The sequence below is a fragment of the Theropithecus gelada genome, chromosome 19, assembly GCF_003255815.1.
Source record: "Theropithecus gelada isolate Dixy chromosome 19, Tgel_1.0, whole genome shotgun sequence".
Lineage (NCBI taxonomy): Eukaryota > Metazoa > Chordata > Mammalia > Primates > Cercopithecidae > Theropithecus > Theropithecus gelada.
In genome coordinates this window covers 47,690,857-47,713,067 of record NC_037687.1, presented here as the reverse complement: position 1 = coordinate 47,713,067, position 22,211 = coordinate 47,690,857, and positions in this window count along the sequence as shown.

The window sequence follows — 22,211 nt, the reverse complement described above, 5'->3', positions numbered from 1 at the left end:
TGTTTTTGTTTTGTTTTGTTTTTTGTTAACCACATGTATTGCGAACTCTTCTTCCTAAAAGCTTCTTGGCCTGTGGTCATCTCTGGGTCACATCAGAAAGGACCAATTGCAAACAAAACCACCTTGAGGCTGGACAAAAGGGAAAGAATGAGATGGACTCCTTCTTGCTGGGTTCTTTTGGAGATGGCACGGCATAGCAGGGTGAAAGAAACTTGGCTTTGAACTTCAGTTTCAATCTCAATTCTGCCATTTGTATACGTGCCCTTAAACAGATGGTACCTGATGTAGTTTAGATATTTGTCCACATTGAAATGTCATGTTGAAATGTAATTCCCAATGTTGGAGGTGGAGCCAGGTGGAAGGTGTTTCGGTCATTGGGGTGGATCCCTCATGGCTTGGTACTATCCTGGCAATAATGAGTGAGGTCTTGCAAGCTCTGATTGTTTAAGAGTATGTGACTCCTGCCCCTTCTCTCTTGCTCCTGCTTCCGCCATGAGAGGTGCCTGCCCCCTCTTCGCCTTCTGCCATGATTAGAAGCTTCCTGGGGCCTCACCAGAAACAGATATAGGTGCTATGCTTCCTGTACAACCTGCAGTACTTGAGCCAATGAAACCTCTTTTCTTTATAAATTACCTAGTCTCAGGTATTTATTTAAAGCAGTGCAAGAACAGCCTAATACAATGTCCTGTTGTGGGGCCTTTCCTGGCGGGAGAGGAGGGCGGTACAGGGAGGACTCCATAAGACAACAGGCCAAGGACTATGGCTTGGTGGGTACTGAGCATTTGATGAAGTCTAGTTCTCTTACTCAAGCTTCAGGTGACACACTCATCACAGGGCACCTGAAGTATCACAGGACCGTGCCAGCAGAGGAGTCATGGACAAGTTGGTACAGGATGTGCGCAAAAATAGTATCCTCTTCATAACTTTCTGTTGACAAAAATGGAGCCATCTCCAGAAAGGAACCATGAGACCTTCTCATGGCTTGAACTCTGACCTCCAGAAACGTCCTCCAACAGAGCTGTCCAATAGTGGGTTTTCCTGCCCAACAGCCCAACACTTTGCCACCTGCTCCAATGCTATGGTAGGCGACCCCGGCAGCAGGATTGGAATGATTATTGAAGTCATTGCTTCATTCTCAGACTACACCAACCAAGGCCCAGTTCAGCTTTCCCCACCAGTCTCTTGGCTATTTCAACCAAATTACAAAAACGCGAAGATAAAATAATTAGAAATGCTCATTTGTCACTGAGAATCTGGCAAGCAAAACCTATATTTTGCAAGCAGTTTTAACATTGTGCTTTTTGGTGCTTTCCTAAACTAATTTAGCCTACTAATTTTCTATAATTACCTGCATGCTCTTAGCTTCCGCTGGTCAGATGAGTTCTGAGACACTTACATAACTGGCATTAAAAAGATGCATTTAGCGGCTCAGATGGTTAAAGTAACAAAGCCTATAGAATCCAGAGGTTATTGTATTCTCCCAAAAGTACTTAAATAATAGCCTAAAATCTGAAGAATTACTTTAATACTTCAATAAAAATAACCCAATTCAAAACATTTTCAAGGAAACAGAGTTCTTTGCTCTAGGCTACCGAGTAATGGCTGAGAAAAAGTATATAGCCTGTCACTTCTGATTAGAGAACTGTGCCTCTGTGCTTTGAATGAGGGGCATGTCTGGTAATAGGAAGTGCAGATATTAAAGTTAATAAAATAATGTGGAATACGATATATATGAAACTTGACCAAGTAGAGCACAGAATATAACATACATTACCCTGTTCAGTCAACTCCTGTGGCCCGGCATCTAATGACAAGCTTAATTTCTGTTTCCAATGAGAGTACAGCTAAAAATACAATTTCCAGATTAGACAAATATTTTATCCGACTCCCTAACAAATGTAACCAAGAATGGCTGACGTGTCTACACAGATGCCCAGCGACCATGAGAGGGAATGACTAGGATATTGTAAACTGCTCAGCCTCAAAAGTCCGTGAAACCCCATCATCTTTGAGGTCATTATAAATAATTAGTTGCAGACATGGAGATGTTGAGGCTTCGCAACTAGGAAAGGACAAGGGTGGGTCCATTTCTCTCCTGCCCTGGGAGGCTCTCAGCTCCCTCTCGGCACAATTAGGCCTCCCCAAACCATCCAACATCAAGGCCCCTGAACACCCATTATTGCATCTTTAATCTAAAACCCCAACGCCAACCATAATGGTTTTTGTTTTTCGATACATTAACCTTCAACTTGTATTTTCACTATTAAATAACCAGCCTGAGAACCACCTAGAATTCCTTTTTCCCGGTCACCTACAAGAAACCATGCAGTCCCCATGATGTGACCCTCTTAAGGGATTTTAAAGCAATTCAATGAGCTAATCTCAGTAAACCTAGAATTAAAGTTCTTGTTTCCATATTTCACTTTCAAAATATTTAGAACTTTGACAGATATGACATTATGTTTTCATTAAAACAGCTGATTTCAAAATGCTGCTCTGTGCAGAAACGCCATAAACAGTTTATGATGAACTGCCACGCTCTTAATTAAAACAATAAATCCAGCACACAATATTTGTGCAGCCTCCGGTCTGACCTTTGCCTCTTGCTATCCACCACCAAGCCGCGGCTGCGTTCCCAACGCCAGACGTGGAAGGTTTTAAAACATGATCTGAAAGGCACTAAAGATAAAATAAGAGAAAACGTACCATTAGTCTTCGCAGTTATGATTAATTCAGTTCATATTTTACAATCTGGTTATGGAGTAAAACTGCAGACTTTACATCAAGTATTTGCCATTCACTATACCTAATGTATAAAAATGCTTGATATTTTAGAAAATGGCACCGAGCTAATTCACCACCACCCCATGAAGGACAGGAATTGAAATAATAAAAACAGAGAGTGATTCGCTATCCATCCAAAGCGAAGAGCGGATCGCACTCATTGGACGGTCAGCCTTGGACGATAAATATGTCGATTGCAGCCCAGCTTCACCACGCCACGTTTATCTCTGTGCTGTGAGATTTCAGATTAAAATATTCCCTAAATCTCTCACATCTGCTTCCAGAGCAGGCAACAAGGGTGTTAATTACCAAGCAGTAATGACAGTAAATTTGTTTCCCTGGCCGGCAGTCACCAAGCTAACCTCCAGACTTGCCATCCCCAAGGACAGAAACGATTCTGAACTCGGGCTCACTTGCTTGCACCCCATAGAGAGAGAGCACTGGGCTGGCTGGGGGACCATTTTGCAGCCTCTCTGTGGAGGGATGCGTGGACAGCCAGCATCTGAGCTCCAGGAGAAAATGCTCCTGGCTGTCTTTGGAGCAGAGACTTCCTGCAGGAAGGGGAGGCAGTGTCCAGGCACCTTTGAGGGCATGGAGACCTACCTCGTGATGCCCTCAGCAGGCTGGACCCCAAGACACCTCCCCATCATACCTAACATGAGCATGTGTTCCCCATGCCCTTCCTCCAGGCTTTGTCTTACCTCCTTCTCTGTCTTTCCAACCCTCTGTCCCCACCTGCTCCACATCCATATGACAAACACATGCACACAGTACATGGACCCATACAGACCTGGGGACAGCAAAGCCTCTGAGGCTGGGAGACCCCGGGTGACAGTGAGTGGGACCCAGCTCTGCAGGTCCTTGTCTGAGTTGCAGGCAGAGTGCACCACGGTTCCAGAAAGATGGAGGAGAGGAAAGCAGTGATGGCCACGGGAGGCCTTGCAGGCTTGCAGCCCCGGACCTGGGTCCCTTCTGCCCACATTAGAAACAGTAGAATGCCAGGTGGGCCACCTCTCTCTGCGAGGGCAAGACCCCCACATTGGCCTACCTGGCTCCAGCCTTTGCTCACCTCCAAAGCCTATCATGCCTTTCCTCTCCCCTCTCCAGGACCCTTACTTCCCTCCAAGGGCCCCTTCCAGCCTACACAGCACAGCGGACTTAGAACTGTCATCGGGGCCTGAGCCCTGGAGGGAACCAGTGCTATGCACCCCTGCCTGCCATGGAGCCTCCGAATCAGCTTCCAGGGAAGACACAGCCAGAGCCTTTCTCCCATCTGGCCCTAAAGACGTGCCTCAGCCCTTGTTTGGTTGGGGAATTCTGTCCCAGCCATCCTAGCTGTGAAAGGGCCCTGCAGGAAGGTTGGGCTCTGGGGGTCCCTGAGCATCATCCAGGGCTTCTGTGCTCCCCGGGCCCTGCCCCACATGCAACATGGCTCTCTGCCGGGGTTCTCACTCAGTGTCCTCGCTCTGTGTGTGTGTGTGTGTGTGTGTGTGTGTGTGTGTGTGTTCGGATGGGATCTCATTATGTTGCCCGGGCTGGTCTTGAACTCCTGCGCTCAAGCGATCCTCCCACCTCAGCCTCCCAAATTGATTGGATTATAGGCGTGCACCATCATGCCTGGTCAAGCCTACAGCACCCAGTATTCCCAGGCGGTCTCCCATCCAAGTACTATCAGGCCCCAACCCTACTTAGCTTCCAAGATCAGATAAGACCGGGCACATTCAGGGTGATATTAGGGTTATGCCTCACACTTTCAATCAAGCATCAGAGTTGGGATGGGGCCCATCCACCTCTCTGGCCTCACAAATTAAGGTACCCTAATAGCAGTTAAGCCCCTCTGCCCCCCACCAACTGCCCCTACACCCAGGCACTTGGACCAGAAGGAACAGCCCCAGACCCTGGGCACCTGCCATCCCACCCCCTACATTTTCCAGCTGTGCAGCCCACCCTGGCCCACAAGGTCACACTACATGTATCCCTGGGATCACAGTGGCTCCTGTGAATATCACCATTTTTTAGAAAACTGATAGACCAGAGGAATAAAGTCGCCATCCTGAAGGCAACCAGTGAATGAGTGGCACCACCGAATTGGAATTGAAACCCACACCCAGCTGAGCGAGTGTGGCTCACACTTGTAATCCCAGTATTTTGGGAGACAGAGGCAAGAGGATCCCTTGAGGTCAGGAGTTTGAGACCAGCCTGGCCAACATAGTGAAACCCCATCTCTACAAAAAATACAAAAATTAGCCAGGAGTGGTGACGCACACCTGTAGTCCCAGCTACTCAAGAGGCTGAGGCAGGGGGATCACTTGAGCCCAAGGGGTTGAGGCTGCAGTGAGTCCTGTTCGTGCCGTTGCACTCCAGCCCGGGCAGGCAGTCTCACTGCAGCCTGAGAGTGAGACCCTTTCTCAAAGAAAAGAAACCCACATCCTCTGCCTTTAGGGCTGATGGGCCCTGATGGTAATGCCCACCACCATGCTATGCAACCCAATCCTCAGTCAGACCCTTGAGTTTCTCAAACTGAGACCCATAGATACATTCTCAGGGGTTCATGACTCCTTTTGGTAAGTTTTAATTTTTCTTTTCTTTTTTTTTTTTTTTTTTTTTTGAGACAGAGTCTCCCTCTGTTACCCAGGCTGGAGTGCAGTGGTGCAATCTCGGCTCACTGCAACCTCCACCCCTGGGTTCAAGCAACTCTCCTGTCTCAGTCTCTGGAGTAGCTGGGATTACAGGCATGCACCACCATGCCCAGCTAATTTTTGTATTTTTAGTAGAGTTGGGGTTTCACCATGTTGGCCGGGCTGGTCTCCAACTCATGACTTCAGGGGATCCGCCTGCCTTGGCCTCCCAAAGTGCTGAGATTACAGGCATGAGCCACCATGCCCAGCCAGTAGGTTTTAATTTTGTGAGTGTTTTCACTTAGCGCATTCATCTAAAAGAAACAATGAATATAAATAAATTCTGGATGACCCGGGTGACCAACCACCAGGTCATCTCCATGCACAGTTTGTGTTTTCCATCGGAACAGACATACCTCGTTTTATTGCGTTCACTTTATTGAACCTCCCAGATAATTGTGTTTTTTACAAATTGAAGGTTTCTGGCAACCTTGCATGGAGCAAGTCCATGGGCACCATTGTTCCAACAGAAGGTCCTCACTTCATGTCTCTGTGTCACATCTTGGTAATTCTTGCAATATTTCAAACTTTTTCATTAGTGTTATACCTGTTATGGTGATCTGTGAGCAGTGACCTTTTTTTTTTTTTTTTGAGATGGAGTCTTGCCCTGTCGCCCAGGCTAGAGTACAGTGGCACGATCTCGGCTCACTGCAACCTCCATCTCCTGGTTTCAAGCGATTCTCCTGCCTCAGCCTCCCGAGTAGCTGGGACTATAGGCACACACCACCATGCCCGATTAATTTTTGTATTTTTAGTAGAGACACGGTTTCACCATATTGTCCAAGCTGGTCTTGAACTCCTGACCTTGTGATCCACCCACCTTGGCCTCCCAAAGTGCTGGGATTACAGGCATGAGACACTGCACCCGGCCTGAGCAGTTATCTTTGATGTTACTCTTGTCATTGTTTTGAGGTGCCAAGAACTACACCCATATAACATGAGGAATTCAACCGATAAATGTGCATGTTCTGACCACTTCACCAACTGATTATTCCTTCATCTCTCTCCCTCTCCCCAGGCCTTCCTATTCCCTGAGACACAACAATATTGAAAACTGGCCGAGGAATAACCCTAAAATGTCCTCTAAGTGTTCAGGTGAAAGGAAGAGTCACGTGTCTCTCATTTTAAATTAAGAGCTAGAAATGATTAAGTTTGGTGAAGAAAGCAGGTCGAAAGCTGAGATAGGCTGAAAGCGAGGCATCTGGTGCTAGTTAGTCAAGTTGTGAATGCAAACAAAAGCTCTTGAAAGAAATTAGAAGTGCTACTCCAGTGAATGATAAGAAAGCTAAACAGACTTATTGCTGATATGGAGAAAGTTTGAGTGGTCTGGGTAGAAGATCAAACCAACCACGACATTCCCTTAAGCCACAGCCTAATCCAGAGCAAGCCCCTAACTCTCTTCAATTCTATGAAGGCTCAGCAAGGTGAGGAAGCTGCAGAAGAAAAGTTGGAAGCTAACAGAGGTTTGTTCACGGGGCTTAAGGAAGGAAGCCAACTCCATAACATAAAAGTGCAAGGTGAAGCAGCACGTGCTGATGGAGAAGCTGCAGCAAGTTATCCAGGAGATCTAAGATTACTGAGAAGGTAGGCACACTAAACAATAGATTTTCTTTTTGTTTGTTTGGGGTTTTTTGAGATGGAGTTTCACTCTTGTTGCCCAGGCTGGAGTGCAATGGCGAGATCTCGGCTCACTGTAACCTCCACCTCCCGGGTTCAAGCCATCCTCCTACCTCAGCCTCCCAAGTAGCTGGGATTACAGGCATGGGCCACCATGCCCAGCTAATTTTGTATTTTTAGTAGAGATGGGGTTTCTCCATGTTGGTCAGGCTGGTCTCGATCTCCCCACCTCAGGTGATCCACCCACCTCAGCCTCCCAAAGTGCTAGGATTACAGGTGTGAGCCACCACGCCTGGCCTGTTTGTTTCTTTCTGAGAGGGAGCCTCACTCTATCACCGAGGCTGGAGTGCAGTAGCGTGATCTCAGCTCACTGCAACCTCCGCCTCCGGGGTTCAAGCGATTCTCCTGCCTCAGCCTCCTGAGTAGCTGGGACAACAGGTGCACGCTACCATGCCCGGCTAATTTTTGTATTTTTAGTAGAGACAGCGTTTTACCATGTTGGCCAGGCTGGTCTCAAACTCCCGACCTCAAGTGATTTGCCCACCTTGGCCTCCCAAAGTGCTGGGATTACAGTCATGAGCCACCGCACCAAGCCTAAACAATAGATTTTAGATTTTCAGTGTAGATGCAATAGCCTTCTGTTGGAAGAAGATGTCATCTAGAACTTCCATAGGTAGAGAGGAGAAGTCAATGCTTGGTTTCAAAGCTTTAAAGAGAAGGCTGGCTCTTGTTAGGGGCTAATGCAGCTGGTGACTTTAAATTAAAACCAATGCTAATTTGCCATTTCAAAAATCCTAGGGTCCTTAAGAATTATGCAAAATCTACTCTGCCTATGCTCTAGAAATGAAAAACAAAGCTGGATGACAGCACATCTGTTTATAGCATGATTTACCGAACAGTTTAAACCCATTGTTGAGAAACACTGTTCCGAAAAAAAAATGTATTTTTTTTCAAGATATTGCTGTTCATTGATAATGCACCTGGTCACCCAGGAGGTCTGATGAAGATGTACGAGAAGATGAATGTTGTTTTCATGCCTGCTAACACAACATCCATTCTGCAGCCCATAGATCAAGGAGTAATTTCAACTTTCAAGTCTTATTATTGAAAAAAATACACTTCATAAGGCTATAGCTATGATTGATAGTGATTTCTCTGATGGATGTGGGCAAACTCAATTGAAAATCTTCTAGAAAGGACTCACCATTCTAGATGCCATTAAGAACATTTGTAATGCATGGGAAGTACTCAAAATGTCAACATCAACAAGAGTTTGGAAGAGGTTAATTCCAGGCTTCATAAATGACTTTGAACGGTTCAAGACACAGTGGAGGAAGTGACTGCTGATGTGGTGGAAATAGCAAGAGAACTAGAGTTGGAAGTGAAGCCTGAAGATGGGACTGAACTGCTGCAGTCTTATGACCAAACTTGAATGGATGAGGAGTTGCTTCTTATGGATGAGAAAAGATAGTGGTTTTTAAGATGGAATCTACTCCTGGTAAAGATGCTGTGAACATTGTTGAAATGATGACAAAGGATTTAGAATATTCCACAAAGTTAATTGATAAAGTAGTGGCAGGTTCCGAGAGATTTATTCCAATTTTGAAAGAAGTTCCACTGTGGGTAAAATGCTATTAAACAGCATTGCACGCTGTGGAGAAATCTTCTGCGAAAGAAAGAGTCAACTGAGGTGGCAAAGTTCACTGTTGCATCAGCCACTCCAACCTTCAGCAACCACCACTGTGACCAGTCAGCAGGCCTCAGCATCAAGGCAGGACCCCCCACCAGCAAAAAGAATATGACTTGCTGAAGGCTCAAACCATCATTAACATTTTTTAGCAATAAAGTATTTTTAATTAAGACATGTACATTGTTTTGTAGACATAATTCTATTACACACTTAATAGGCTACAGTATAGCATAAACATAACTTTTATATGCACTAAGAAACCAAAAAATTCGTATTATTCTCTTTATTGTGATATTTGCTTTATTGTGGCAGTCTGGAACTGAACGTGCAATACCTCCAAGGTCTGCCTGTACACTCTTCTAATCATCAGGGACTAAAGGGATGGGAGCAGAATTAATGTGCAACTTATGCACTGGGGTTGAAGGAAGACCAAATGGAATTATAGAATTCTGTTCATGGACGTGTAAGCCCTGAGTTAGTCCAACCTCAGAGTGGGAAGAAGAGAGTCTTCAATAAGAAGACTCTCCATTGAGTCACCTCTGAGTTTATGCAAGTCCATCCAGGTGGGCAACTGGAATCTTCTCTCTGTTCTTCCTCATTCATTTCTTCTACAGTTTCCTTGGCCTCTTTCCATTCCTAGGTGTCCCCTCTGGATCCATGCCCCATGCTGGAGGGACAGCATTGGATCTTTCAGCTTCTGCACCACACTGAGGATTTTAAATACCTCAGATTCTTCAAACTGTACCAATGACACTTTCTTGCTCATCTTGACAGCTCTTAGAGAATAACTTTCATGTGTTGTTATGCCAATGAATTATCTCCTTTTTATTGGTTCCTCTGGAAGGAATGATGGAGATAAAGAAAGAAGGAGGCAAGGAAAGAAGAAATCCCTACCTTGTCACCAGTGATATCATCACTCATCACCATTGCTGGAGCATGGCTGAAACTCCATTTCTGGGAGCTGACTGAACTTCCTTACTGAAAACTAGACTTACATCTGAAATTCAGCCTGGTGATATTGTTGGGAAACACTTCTCCCAGAGTATCTGGGTGGGGTGGAGGGACTCTCACCTCCAAGTGAAAGGGATTCCCACCTCCAAGAAGAAAAGTGATGGAAGAATTGAGTCAGCTCCACCTCCACTCCACCCCCAAGATATGTAACATTACCAGTCTGGAAAGCATCCGGGTCATACTTGTCAGTTCCCAATTCATGTTGTAAATAACGGTTTCATTTCAGTGAAATAACATCATCCTTCCCATTAAAGGAATGTTGCTGTATTAAAATGGTGCTTGTTCCATAACATTTTTGTTTTTAATTTGTAAGTGTGGCTTGGTTTTGTAGTTTTATAAAAGCTATAAATATAAGGAGTTTTTATCTACTTTGGTAAGATCTGTAGTCAGGACTGTTACTCTCATTTCTATTGAGGAGTGATGAGGATGAAATGAATAATGTTCAGCTCCCTGCTAGGTACATAGGAAGAACTTAGTAATTGTTACTGAATGTTGATGTTGTTTTAGAATCATGTATATTACAACAAAATAATTCAAGTTATTATTGAAGGTCTACAAATATTGTTTGCTTATTTGTTTGTTGTTTTTTCAGACACTGTATCTCATTCTGTTGCCCAGGCTGGAGTGCAGTGGTGTGACCATAGCTCACTGCAGCCCCAACCTTCTAGGCTTAAGCAGTCCTCCCACCTCAGCCTTCCAAGTAGCTGGGACCATAGGCGTGCACCACCATGCCTGGCGTATTTTTTGCAGTGGAGGGGAGGGGTCTTGCTATGTGGCCCAGGCTAGTCTGAAACTCCTGGCCTCAAGCAATCTTCCTGCCTTGGCCTCCCAAAACACTGGGATTACAGGTAAGACTAAGATCAGTCTTTTTTTTTTTTTCTCTAGATAAGCTACATGAATCAAGCTTGAGGATGAAGGGGCTGAGCCACTGGGCCTCCAGGAGGCTGGGTCTCACTGGGAGGGAATGAGTCGGCCTAAAGAAGTAGCCATTAACTCACGAATGCCCACTACACACTGGGAGGGGTGCTGTGTAAAGACAGGAGGAGGGAAGTGCAAGAGGTTGGAAAGTGCAAGAGGGTGGAAGGAGAAGAGAAAAGCAGATTAGAGCAAAGGAAGGGCATTAAGAGCACAGAGGGAGCTTTCTCACTCATCCCCATTGTTCCAGCATGGCTGAGACCCCATTTCTGGGAGCCAGCTGAACCTCCTTACTCAAAACCAGACTTACACTGAAATTCTCTCCGCCCAGTGATACGGTTGGGAGAGCACTTCTCCTGGAGCATTTTGATGGAGTGGGAGTTTCTCACCTCCAAGCCTTTCTACCTGCCAGGAACTCTACCTCTACTCCCTATTCATACACGCCTGATGACATTCCACCCATTCCCCCAGATTCTCATCATAAGGAGAGAGCACGTAGGTCTATTTGGAGCTGGTGTGAAAATCTCTCCCCAAAGCCAAGGCATTGGTGGATTAATATTACCATTTCTTACCCTCTCCTTCTTGGTTATCAAGACAGACCGCAGAGTGGAGGCCTAGTACCCTGGGGGGTGGCATCTGCAAGGTGGGGACTCAGTGCCCTTGAGGGTGGCATTTGCAGTGTGAGGCCCCAATGCCCTGGAGGGTGGCTTCTGCAGAGTCGAGGTTCAGTACCCCAAAAGGTGGTATCTGCAGGGTGGAGGTTCAGTGCTCTGGAGGGTGGCATCTGCAGAGTGGGGGCCCAGCACCCTGAAGGATGGTATCTGCAGGTGGAGGCTTAATGCCCTTGAGGGTGGCATCTGCAGGGTGGAGGCCCAGTGCCCTGGAAGGTGGCATCTGCAGGGTGGACGATCAATACCCTGGAAGGTGGCATCTACAGGGTGGAAACCCAATGCCCTGGAGGGTGGCATCTGCAGGGTGAAGACTCAATGTCCTGGAGGGTGGCATCTGCAGTGTGGGGGCCCAATGCGCTGGAGGGTGGCATTTGAAGGGTGGAGGTTCAGTGCCTGGGAGAGTGGCATCTACAGCGTGGGGGTTCATTGCCCTGGTGGGTGGCATTTGCAGTGTGGAGGCCCAATGCCCTGGAGGGGTATTCAAGAGATCCACCCACCTCAGCATTCCAAAGTGCTGGGATTACAGGGGTAAGCCATCACACCTGGCCTTGCCAGGTGTTCTTAAAAGAAGAGATCAGGACACAGACACACTGAGGGATACCACGTGAAGACACAAGGAGAAGACAGCCTCCTACAAGCCGAGGAGGGAGGCCGCGGAAGAAACTAACCCCCCAACACCTTGACCTGGGGCGTCCAGCCTGCAGAGCTGCCAGAGAGCACACTGCTGTTGTTTAAGCCGCCCCATCTGTGGTCATTTGTTTGGCCGCCCTAGCAGACTCATACACCTTTGGAGCCCAAAAGTCGAGAACTGACGTGAACTTCCCTGTGTTCCACTGTGCTGTCCCTTCCACCAGGCAGATCCTGCCCAGTTGGTCTAATGAAGGTGGGCAAACGCTGAGCATCACCCCCGACCCCAGCCACTGTTCTGCCCCCTCGGACTCGCACCCCAACATTAGAGGTGGACGTGACATGGATCAGCACAGGGAGCCGGTTACCTGGGCCTCCCTCAGTGCCGACGTCAGTAGGAAGGACCCGGGGCAACCCCCATTGACATAGTTTGGATATTTGTCCCCTCCAAATCTCATGTTGAGATGTGACTTCCAATGTTCGAGGTGGGCAGAGGGAGGTGTTTTGGTCATGGAGGTAGATCCCTTATGATGGCTTAGTGCCTTTCCCATGGTCATGAGTGAGTTCTCACTCTGTTAGTTCACGCGAGAGCTGGTTGTTTAAAGGCGCCTCCTCCTCCTCTCTCTCTGGCTCCCTCTCCTGCCACGTGACATTGGCCTGATCTGCCTTCACCCTCCACCGTGATTGGAAGCTTCGTGAGGTCCTCACCAGATGCAGATCAGGCCCCATGCTTCTTGTAAAGCCGCAGAATCTGAGGTATTCCTTTTTAGCAGCACAAAACAAACTAATTCGTGCATGCATCTGCACTGGGTTGGTACTTCGTGGTGTACTTTCCACTGTCTGCCCAGGCACAGAGCAATGCTGGGCGCTGGCCCCTCAGTGACTGTGAATTCCTGCAGGCGGCCAGCCTGGCTCCACAGCCTCCCCAGAGCAGCCCACCATACCTCCCCACACCACCCGTGCACCCAGGGACACCCACCTCCCGGTCACTTACGCCACTGCAGTGCTGGGCCCTGTGGTGCAGGGCGGGAGGGCCAGAGGCATGGGTGGGAGCATAAGAACTCCTGGGGCTCAGCTTGGCTTTACAAGGGGACAAATGGACCATTTCATTTCCCTAAGTAGCCTTCCAGGAACACTTCCACACGGGGCTATAAAAGAAGGTTTAGAACGGGGAACTTTTAGAGGGGCTTTTATCTCTGTGAGTGTCTATTGAGTTTTATACCCCTTCAGGGTATCTGATGACTGTGGGCGGAGTGGGAAAAGGCCTCTCATTAAATGCACGAAGGAAGGAATGATCAGAAATGCCAGAAATGCGTTGGACTCTTTGCTCTCTGGCTTTCAGGTAATTATTGGGAGTTTTAAAACTCAGCTCCCATGGGAGAGCAGGCAGGAGAGTCAAGAGCAGCACCCTCTGGCCGCTGATGGTGATCTGGGTCTTAGGGGAGGTCCAGGCAGCGGCCTGCAGCGTCCCACCCCTGCCAAGGCCTCCTGAGGGCCACGATGGGCAGAGACAAGGAGCTGACCCACTGGAGGGGGCATGCCATGTGCACCTGCAGGCATGCAAGCCCCACAGACACCTGCACACACACACACACACATACACACACACACACAGAGCATGCTTGCAGTCACTCCCAGGACCAGGGTCACCCACAGGGACCTGGAAACATCCATTCCCTCTTCCTTGGACCTTCTCTTCCCTGGTCAACAGGCCTGCACCCAATTCTACCCCCTAGGCCCTCCTTTCACTCCTCACCTCCCTCCCATCCTCTCTCTCTTCCCATCCTCGTAGTGACAACAGGCCATTTTCAGAAAAGGTGGCCAGGGGGCAGCGCCATTGCTTCTGGCCACCACCTGCTGAGCACATCTGGGGACAAGCTGCAGTAGCCCTCCTGGGACCCAGGTCACTGGATTCCACGAGGCCGGGCCTGACGCCAGTGGCCAGGTGAGGGATGGCAGGCCTGAGAGCGAAGGGCAGTTTAGAACCCAGCTCTCACCTCCCTCCCTTCCAACTTAACAGCCAGCCACACCCTCAGGCTCTGGAAGGGAGTGCAGCCAGGTACACAATGCGCTCAGGTGCCCCCAGGTCCCTGCACATTTCCCCACTTGCCTCAGAACATCCCCTCCACTGCCATCCGTGTGTTAATGCCAAACCATGGGCTCCAAGGCCCCAGTGTAGAAGCAAGGGTTAGAGTAGGCTTAGAGCAGCAGAGCCCAGCCAAGCAGTCACACTAGCTCTGTAGGCCACCCAGTCAGTACTCGCCAGAGCCAGGCACAGTAGCATGTTCTTGGGAACGCGGGCTGGAGAGCTCTGACTCCAGCTTTTGCGCTACCTGCCCACTGACTCTAAGTCTTGGTTTCCTCATCTGTACAATGGGAGAGAATCACCGAAGTAAGTCACTTCGCAGGCCTGTTGTAAGAGCAGACAACACACTGCATAGGAAGTGCTGGGCACCACGCCTGGCCCACGATTTGGCTCTCAACTCCAACCATCACCATCTTGGCTATTTTCCTGGCTACCACTTTCCTACTAACACTGCATATCCTACCCAATGTAAACAACCGCCCAGTGACCCGCAAAAGGCTCAGGCTTGTCCAAGAGCCAAGCAATCTACATTTTCCCACCAACCTGCAGGGACAAGCAACAAAAGCATTGGCCTACGCTCAGCTCCGTAGCCCCCACCCACAGGACTCCAGTAGCATCTGACCCAGGGCCTGGCTGGGCCCCATCTGTCTGGAAGTCTTACCCGGTTCTTTCTCTCACTCCAAGGCCTCCAGATAACCGTGGAGGCCAAGATAGCTAGAGCTGAGCTTGAGAAATCGTTCGGTGCTGACGAGGAAGGACGCTGGCATTCCCGAGTCTATTTCCATCTCGGGACTCAGAAATTTTCCAGAGACACTCTTCACACGGCGGTGAAGGCAGGTGCTTGCCAGAACAGTGCCCACACCCCCTGCTCCTAAAACCCTGCACCCTGAGCCCCCAGCGAACACAGGTTGTAACTTCAAAAATCAGGAAACGGAACATTGCTAATTCTCACGGCAGCATTAACTCATTCGCTTGCACATATGGGGTACTTGGATCCCAGTAGGTCTTCTATATATATAACTTATTATACAGTAGGTGCAACTTGGGAGAATTAATGTTGCTATAGGAACATTCGGATCAAGGCTGGCTTCCAGAGGGAAGAGAGAAAAAATAAGTTTTCCTCCTCAGTGTACTTCTCTGTTTTGAGTTTCAGAGAGGAAGGAGCGGTGTAATCAAGTCAGATGAGGCAAGGAGGGGCTTCCCCTAGTGGTTTGGGGAAGGTGAGAATTCCTGGAAGCTGCTCGCTGGGGAGAGAAGACAGAAAAGCTCAGAGCATGAGCCAAGTGTCTTTGTGGCTAAGCAGACCAGGAAAGGGACTTCAGGGGCCAGATCCCCCAGCCCTGGCCAGCAGCTCCAGGCACCAAAGCTGGAACATAGTCTTGGGGTGACCTTCCCCGAGAATGGGTTGAAAGCCACCTATAAAACAGAATCCTGTGCGCTCAATCCTCCAGCCCCACACCACTACATCTCATTCCTCCCAACTTTCCATCCTTCCCAGCGATGAGGTAAAAGCAAAGGGGAAATTGAGGGTGAGTTTTGTGACCATTGGGAGGACCCATACCTGGCTGAAAGTCTTAAGCAGGCAGCGTATTGGAAGGTTGCCTCCACCATAGCCTGTATAACTGAGCTCGCTCTTCCGGAGCGGCGACTTTGTGTCCACCTGTGAATGCTCCACCTAAACCAAACTATTTGTTAAAAACCGGAGCACTTGGCTCTACCTCACCTATTAGAGGTTTTCCTGATTAGTAAATCTGGACACGCATCGAATCCCCCAAGGGGCTATGAGACACGTAATTCTACTATCTCCTTTGCAGATGACAGGGGTCCTAAATCGTCCTCCCCCACTACCTTCCCTGGCACATCTGGGGGACTCAGCAGGCCAAGGGTGTTGTGAAGGTCACAGCACAGCCAGATATGACACCCCACACATACCCCAAACACACACCCCAGGATGACTACCCCGCCCCCCCGCCCCCACCCCAGGCAGCTGGGCTGGCTCCTCTCAGCTGCCTTAGCAGTTGGCACTGTGCTGGGCAAGAGGAGATGGCTCAGAACGGGTTGGCTGCAGGAGTGGATGTTGAGCCCAAGATGGCAGCAAAGAGGGAAAGAAAAGATCCACATTCCTAACACCATTTTCCAGCTCAATGTTCGCCAGGTGCCCACTCGTAGCAGGTGCTATCTTATGCCTGGGGGATCCAGAGATAAATAAGATACTACCTCTGCTCTCAGGATGCTCACAGGCTGGCGCGGGGGCTCACGCCTGGAATCCCAGTACCTAGGAAGGCACAGGTGGGAGGATTCCTTGAGGCCAGGAGTTCAAGACCAGCCTGGGCAATATGGTGAGACCCCCCCCCATCTCTACAAAAAATAAAATTGTTTAAATTAGTCAGGCATGATGGGCTATGCTTACAGTCCCAGCTACTGGGGATGCTGGGGTGGTGGAACTACTGCTTAAGCCCAGGAGGCTGAGGCTGCAGTGAGCTGTGATTGCACCACGGCACTCTAGCCTGAACAACAGAGCCAGACCCTGTCTCTGAGAAAATAAAAGTAAATAAGAAGATGCTCTCAGTCCACCTAGGGGAGGAGGAAGGAGAGGCCTGGAAATAAATAACCAATGGTCATGTCTTGCTTCCTGTCTCCCCAGGAACCAAGCCTAGGTAAGGCTGAATAGGCACCTGCAAATGCCCATGGAAGGACCACTGAGATGGCAGAATGGCAGGGACCCGCCCAAGGAGAAGTACCAGGTGTCCAAAGGAGCCTGGAGTGGTGGGAAATTCGTTCTGAACAAGGAGGCGTCGTCCCACGGCCTTTGGCCCATCCCCTCCCACCTAGCCGACCAAAGGCAATTCGCAAACTCGACCGAGAAGCAATTTGCCATTAGGTATTTCAGACACGTTCCACACATCGCGACGGGCAAGGGGCCACCGCCACCCAGAGCTGCTGTTTTGCATGTCATCTGAAGCTGTGTCTACTTTTAAAAACATATATAACAGTGAAGTGGAATCTCTAAGCGCTTTTCAGGCCGCTCCGCTCGGAGCTGCGTGCCAAACATCCTAACCATTTGGAGAGGCCGAGTCCTAGAGATGGGGAGGAAACAGAACAGCCCCTCCTCCGGGAAGGTGAGCAGAGAGGACATTAGCATTCTTCTCCTTCCTGCCTCTCAGATCGGATCATCTATGCTGTTAAAATAAAGGTGGATTTGCAGCATCCCCAGAGTCAACAATTTGCCAAATTTCACGTCACAGACCAGCAAGGGAGATGAGTCTAATACACCCACAGATCCTGGTTACTCTCAGATGGGGGCAGGCAGTTGGTGAAGAGTTATCTGTTTCATCACCAAAAATCCAATGGGTCTCCCGGGTATTGCTGAGAGAGACCCTCTCCGAGAGCTCCCAGGCCCCTCAGAGCCTCCTACACATTTGTCACTCTGCTCTGTGTCGGAAATTCTTGTCTTTGTTCCCTTAGCTCACTTGAACTCAAGTGTGGTGTTTTTAATTCTGTCTGTGGCATGATTTTCAAATTAAGCAGTTGGTGTGCTGACAGCTGGTGTTACAACTGGCCTATTCCCTACCTCCCCCCACCCCACCCACAAAGAGCCAATGTGGTGGGTGCACAGCCTCGAAGGAACTCACGCACGTTCCAAACACCCTTCTCCTGTACGGGGGTGGTGGAGAGTTGTGGGGAGTGCTTCCGAAACGGGTGAGGGTGCTGAGAAGCTAAGACGGGAACAGCCTCTCACAGCCCTGGGGACATCCTGGGGTGGGACAGGACGCATCCGAAAACTACTACACTCCACTTTTCAACACACCTCTCTGGGACACAGTTCAGGTCCAAATCACCCTCTGCACCATCAGGACACCTCCACACCCCTCATGGGTCAGGTCACAGGCCGTGGCTAAGCGCCAGCACCCCTGCAGTTCATGTGTGTCCCGTGGGCGTTACACATGAGAATTCCAAGCAGAGTCTGATTTGAAAGTCCCATTTTTCTTATTCTTTTCTCTAGTTCTCTGTCTCATCACAGCCCTGAGACTGCTATTCACCTGACAACCCTAGACGGGTGAAGGCATTCAATTTCCTGAGGAGTAGGCATTTCCAGAATTTTGCACAGTCCGGAGTACTCAGACATGGTCCCTAAACATGGAAACAAATTTGTGAAGGCAACCCCAAAAAGACCTGGCTTTATGACATATGGAAGTAATTATGCACACTTCCAAGCCACATCCATGCCAATCAGCCAGCCACAGCCTGTCACCTCTCCCACACCCCCACCTCCCAGCCCATGCCCATTATTGCGTACCCTTGTATGCAAAGCTTGCTAGCTTTAGAGAGTAACAAACAGAAGTGGTCTGATCCCTGATGCGCATGCCAGCTACACCTCGGGCCTCTGGCAGTTCTTGACATTGTCTAACTTACCATAGCAGATCATGCCTTCGTGGCTTTTTTCTTTTCCTGGAGGCATTTTTATCACCTTCATAATTTAACCCATTTCTGAAACTAAGCAAATGTTGCATATCCTAGATGTAAAGTGGAAGTTTTGAAAACAATTTTTTTTAAGTGAGGAGTATCCTAGATCTCAGAATCTGTAAATAAGTCAACAACTGTCCAGGCACAGTGCTTCATGCCTGCAATCCCAGCACTTTGGAAGGCCGAGGTGGGAGAAATGCTTAAGCCCAGGATTTGGAGGCTGCAGTGAGCTACAATTGTTCCACAGCACTTCAGCCTGGGCAACGTAACAAGACCCCATCTCTACAAAAAAAATTTAAAAATTAGCCAGGTGTGGTGGTACACACCTGTAATCCTGGCTGCTTGGGAAGCTGAGGCAGGAGGATCACCTGAGCCCAGGAGTTCAAGGCTGCAGAGCTATGATAGCACCACTGCACTCCAGTCTGGGCTACAGAGTGAGACCTTGCCTCTCAAAAAAAAATTAATAAGTCAACAATTAATCTAAGTGTCTAATGTCTTATTCATATCAATACAGAGCTGAGATTTCTACGTAACAAAGAATTTTACATTCTCCTTTGCAAAGTTGAATAAAGTGTTCACAAGACCCTTCATCCAATGAAACTTTTCTTTGGCGCCTAAGGTTCCCAGGAAAATGCCCAAAGTCCCACCAAAGCCTACAGAGCCTGCCTGCTTGCTCTGTGCCTCCCCACAGCCTGGGGAGCCTGATAGCCCAGGCCTCCCCTTCCCTGGCCTTTCCACTCCTTAAGCATGCCCCCCCCTCCCTTCTCCACTGGTAGCCTTGTGCCCACCACTCTTTCTCTATTTGACCAACTCTGCCTCATTCTTTTCATTCTACATAAACAATGATCCTTCAGGAAAGCAGACCTTTTCAGACTCTACTACAGCCTCTAAAAAACCCCACTTTTTTCCTTGAGAGCATGTTCCATTCCTGCAAATATGTAATTACTTGGGAAATTATAATTTTACTATTGTCTAACTTCATACAGGCAAGAACTATGCATTTTTCTCACCATAGTATCACTCACCCCAAACAAATCTGTAGTGCTTAGCAGGTCCTCAGAAAATGTATTTTTTAATGGAGCATGAGTCTTCATTATTGAGTCATGCTCACAGTTAGGCTTTTAGAAGGAAAGGGGATGAAATTGACAGGTTAGACCTCATCAAAATTAAAAACTTTTGTTCTGCAAAAACTCTATGAAGAAGACTAAAAGATAAGCTCCAGATTAGGAGAAAATTGTTGCAAACCATTTATCTGACAAAGGACTAGTATCTAGAATACATAAAGAACCCTCAAAACTCAACAGTGAAAAGGAAAGAAGCTAATTTTAAAATGAGTCAAAAAACATGAACAGATACTTCACTGACAAGGCTATACAGATGGCAGATAATCACACTGCTACAGGAAAGGGGTCTGGATCCAGACCCCAAGAGATGGTTCTTGGATCTCATGCAAGAAAGAATTCAGGGTGAGTCTATAGAGTAAAGTGAAAGTAAATTTATTAAGAAAATAAAGGAAGAAGAGAATGGCTACTCCATAGACAGAGCAGCCCTGAGGGTTGCTGGTTGCCCATTTTAATGGTTATTTCTTGAAGATATGCTACACAAGGGGTGGATAATTCATGCCTCCATTTTTAGACTATATAGGGTAACTTCCTGATGTTGCCATGGCATTTGTTAACTGTCATGGTGCTAATGGGAGTGTAGCAGTGAGGACAACCAGAGGTCACTCTCATCACATCTTGGTTTTGGTCTTTTTGGCCGTCTTCTTTATTGCAACCTGTTTTATCAGCAAGGTCTTTATGACCTGCATCTTGTGCCAACCTCCTATCTCACCCTGCGACTCAGAATGCATTAACCATCTGGGAATGCAACCCAGTAGTTTTCAGTCTTATTTTTCCCAGCCCCTATTCAAGATGGAGTTGCTCTGGTTCAAACACCTCTGACAACACGAAAAGCAAAGTACATTTGGCAGCAGGTTTTAAAAAGTCTATTATCTTTATATTCAGACATTCTAATTCTGCAGATTTCTCCAAAGGAAATAGAAATGTGCAAAATGATTTCAAGATCCAGAATGTCAAGTGTATGGTAGACCGGATAAAGAAAATGTGGCACATATACACTGTGGAATACTATGCAGTCATAAAAAAGAATGAGATCATGTCCTTTGCAGGAACATGGATGGAGCTGGAGGCCATTATAGTGAGCAAACTAAGGCAGGAACAAAAAAACAAATACCACATGTCCTCGCTTACAAGTGGGAATTAAATGATGAGAACACATGGACACATAGAAGAAAACAACAGACGCTGGGGCCTATCAGAAGGTGGAGGGTGTGAGGAGGGAGAGATTTAGAAAAAATAACTACTGAGTACTAAGCTTAACACCTGGGTGACAAAATAATCTGTACAACAAGCCTCCATGACACAAGTTTACCTATATAACAAGCTGCACATGTTCCCCTGAATTTAAAATAAAAGTTAAATTTAAAAAAAAAGAATGTCAATTGTAGCATTATTTACTTACAATATTTAACCCTCTAAATCTCCAACTATAAGGCATTAGTTGTGCAAATTGTGTTTTATCCAAAAGAACCTAAAGGGTAGGTGCCGTGGCTCACACCTGTAATCCCAGCACTTTGGGAGACTGAGGCAGGTGGCGGCTCACCTGAGGTCAGGAATTCAAGACTAGCCTGGCCAACATGGTGAAACCCTAACTCTACAAAAAATACAAAAATTAGCCTGGTGTGGTGGTGCATGCCTGTAAACCCAGCTACCCAGGAGGCTGAGGCAGGAGAATCACTTGAACCCACCCGGGGGGCGGAGGTTGCGGTGAGCCAAGATCGCGCCACTGCCCTCCAGCCTGGGTGACAGAACCATCTCCAAAAACCAAATGAACAAACAAAAAGTACCTTGAATTTAAACTCCTCTAAGGCAGGGATTTTTGTGTGGGCATCAGCATATCCAAAATGCCTTCAGGAAATGAGCTTCATTAAATAGTATCAGATTGGCCAGGCAGTGGTTCACGCCTGTAATCCTGGCACTTTGGGAGGCCAAGATAGGCAGATCACTTGAGCCTAGGAGTTTGAGACCGGGGCAATGTAACAAGACCCGTCTCTACTGAAAACACACACACACACACACAAGAAAATTAGCCAGGTGTGGGGATGTGCACCTATAGTCCCAGCTACCCAGGAGGCTGAGGTGGGAGGATCGCTTGAGCCCAGGAGGTTGAAACTGCAGTGAGCCATGATTGCACCACTGCACTGCAGCCTGGGCAACAGAGTGAGACCCCATCTCAAAAAAAAAAAAAAAATCAATGTATCAGATCAATTCAACCTGAATGATGAAACACCCAGCACCACGGAAAATCATGACATGAGAAAATGTTCACAACACAGTAAGTGAAAGAAAAAAGAAACAGATTGTAAGACTCTACGTACATCATAACCACAGTTTTGTTTAAAGGAAAAGAAATATATGTATCTTTGCATATTAAAAGATTAAAGCAAAGTAAACCAAAACATTAACAAAGGCTATTTCTGGTGAATGAGATCCTAGGAATTTTTCTTTTCTTTCTTTCCCTTCTTTCATTTCATGTGTGCGCGTGTGTGTTTGTGTGTGTGTGTGTTCTATATAGAGTATTTCAAATTTTCTACAAATAATATTTAT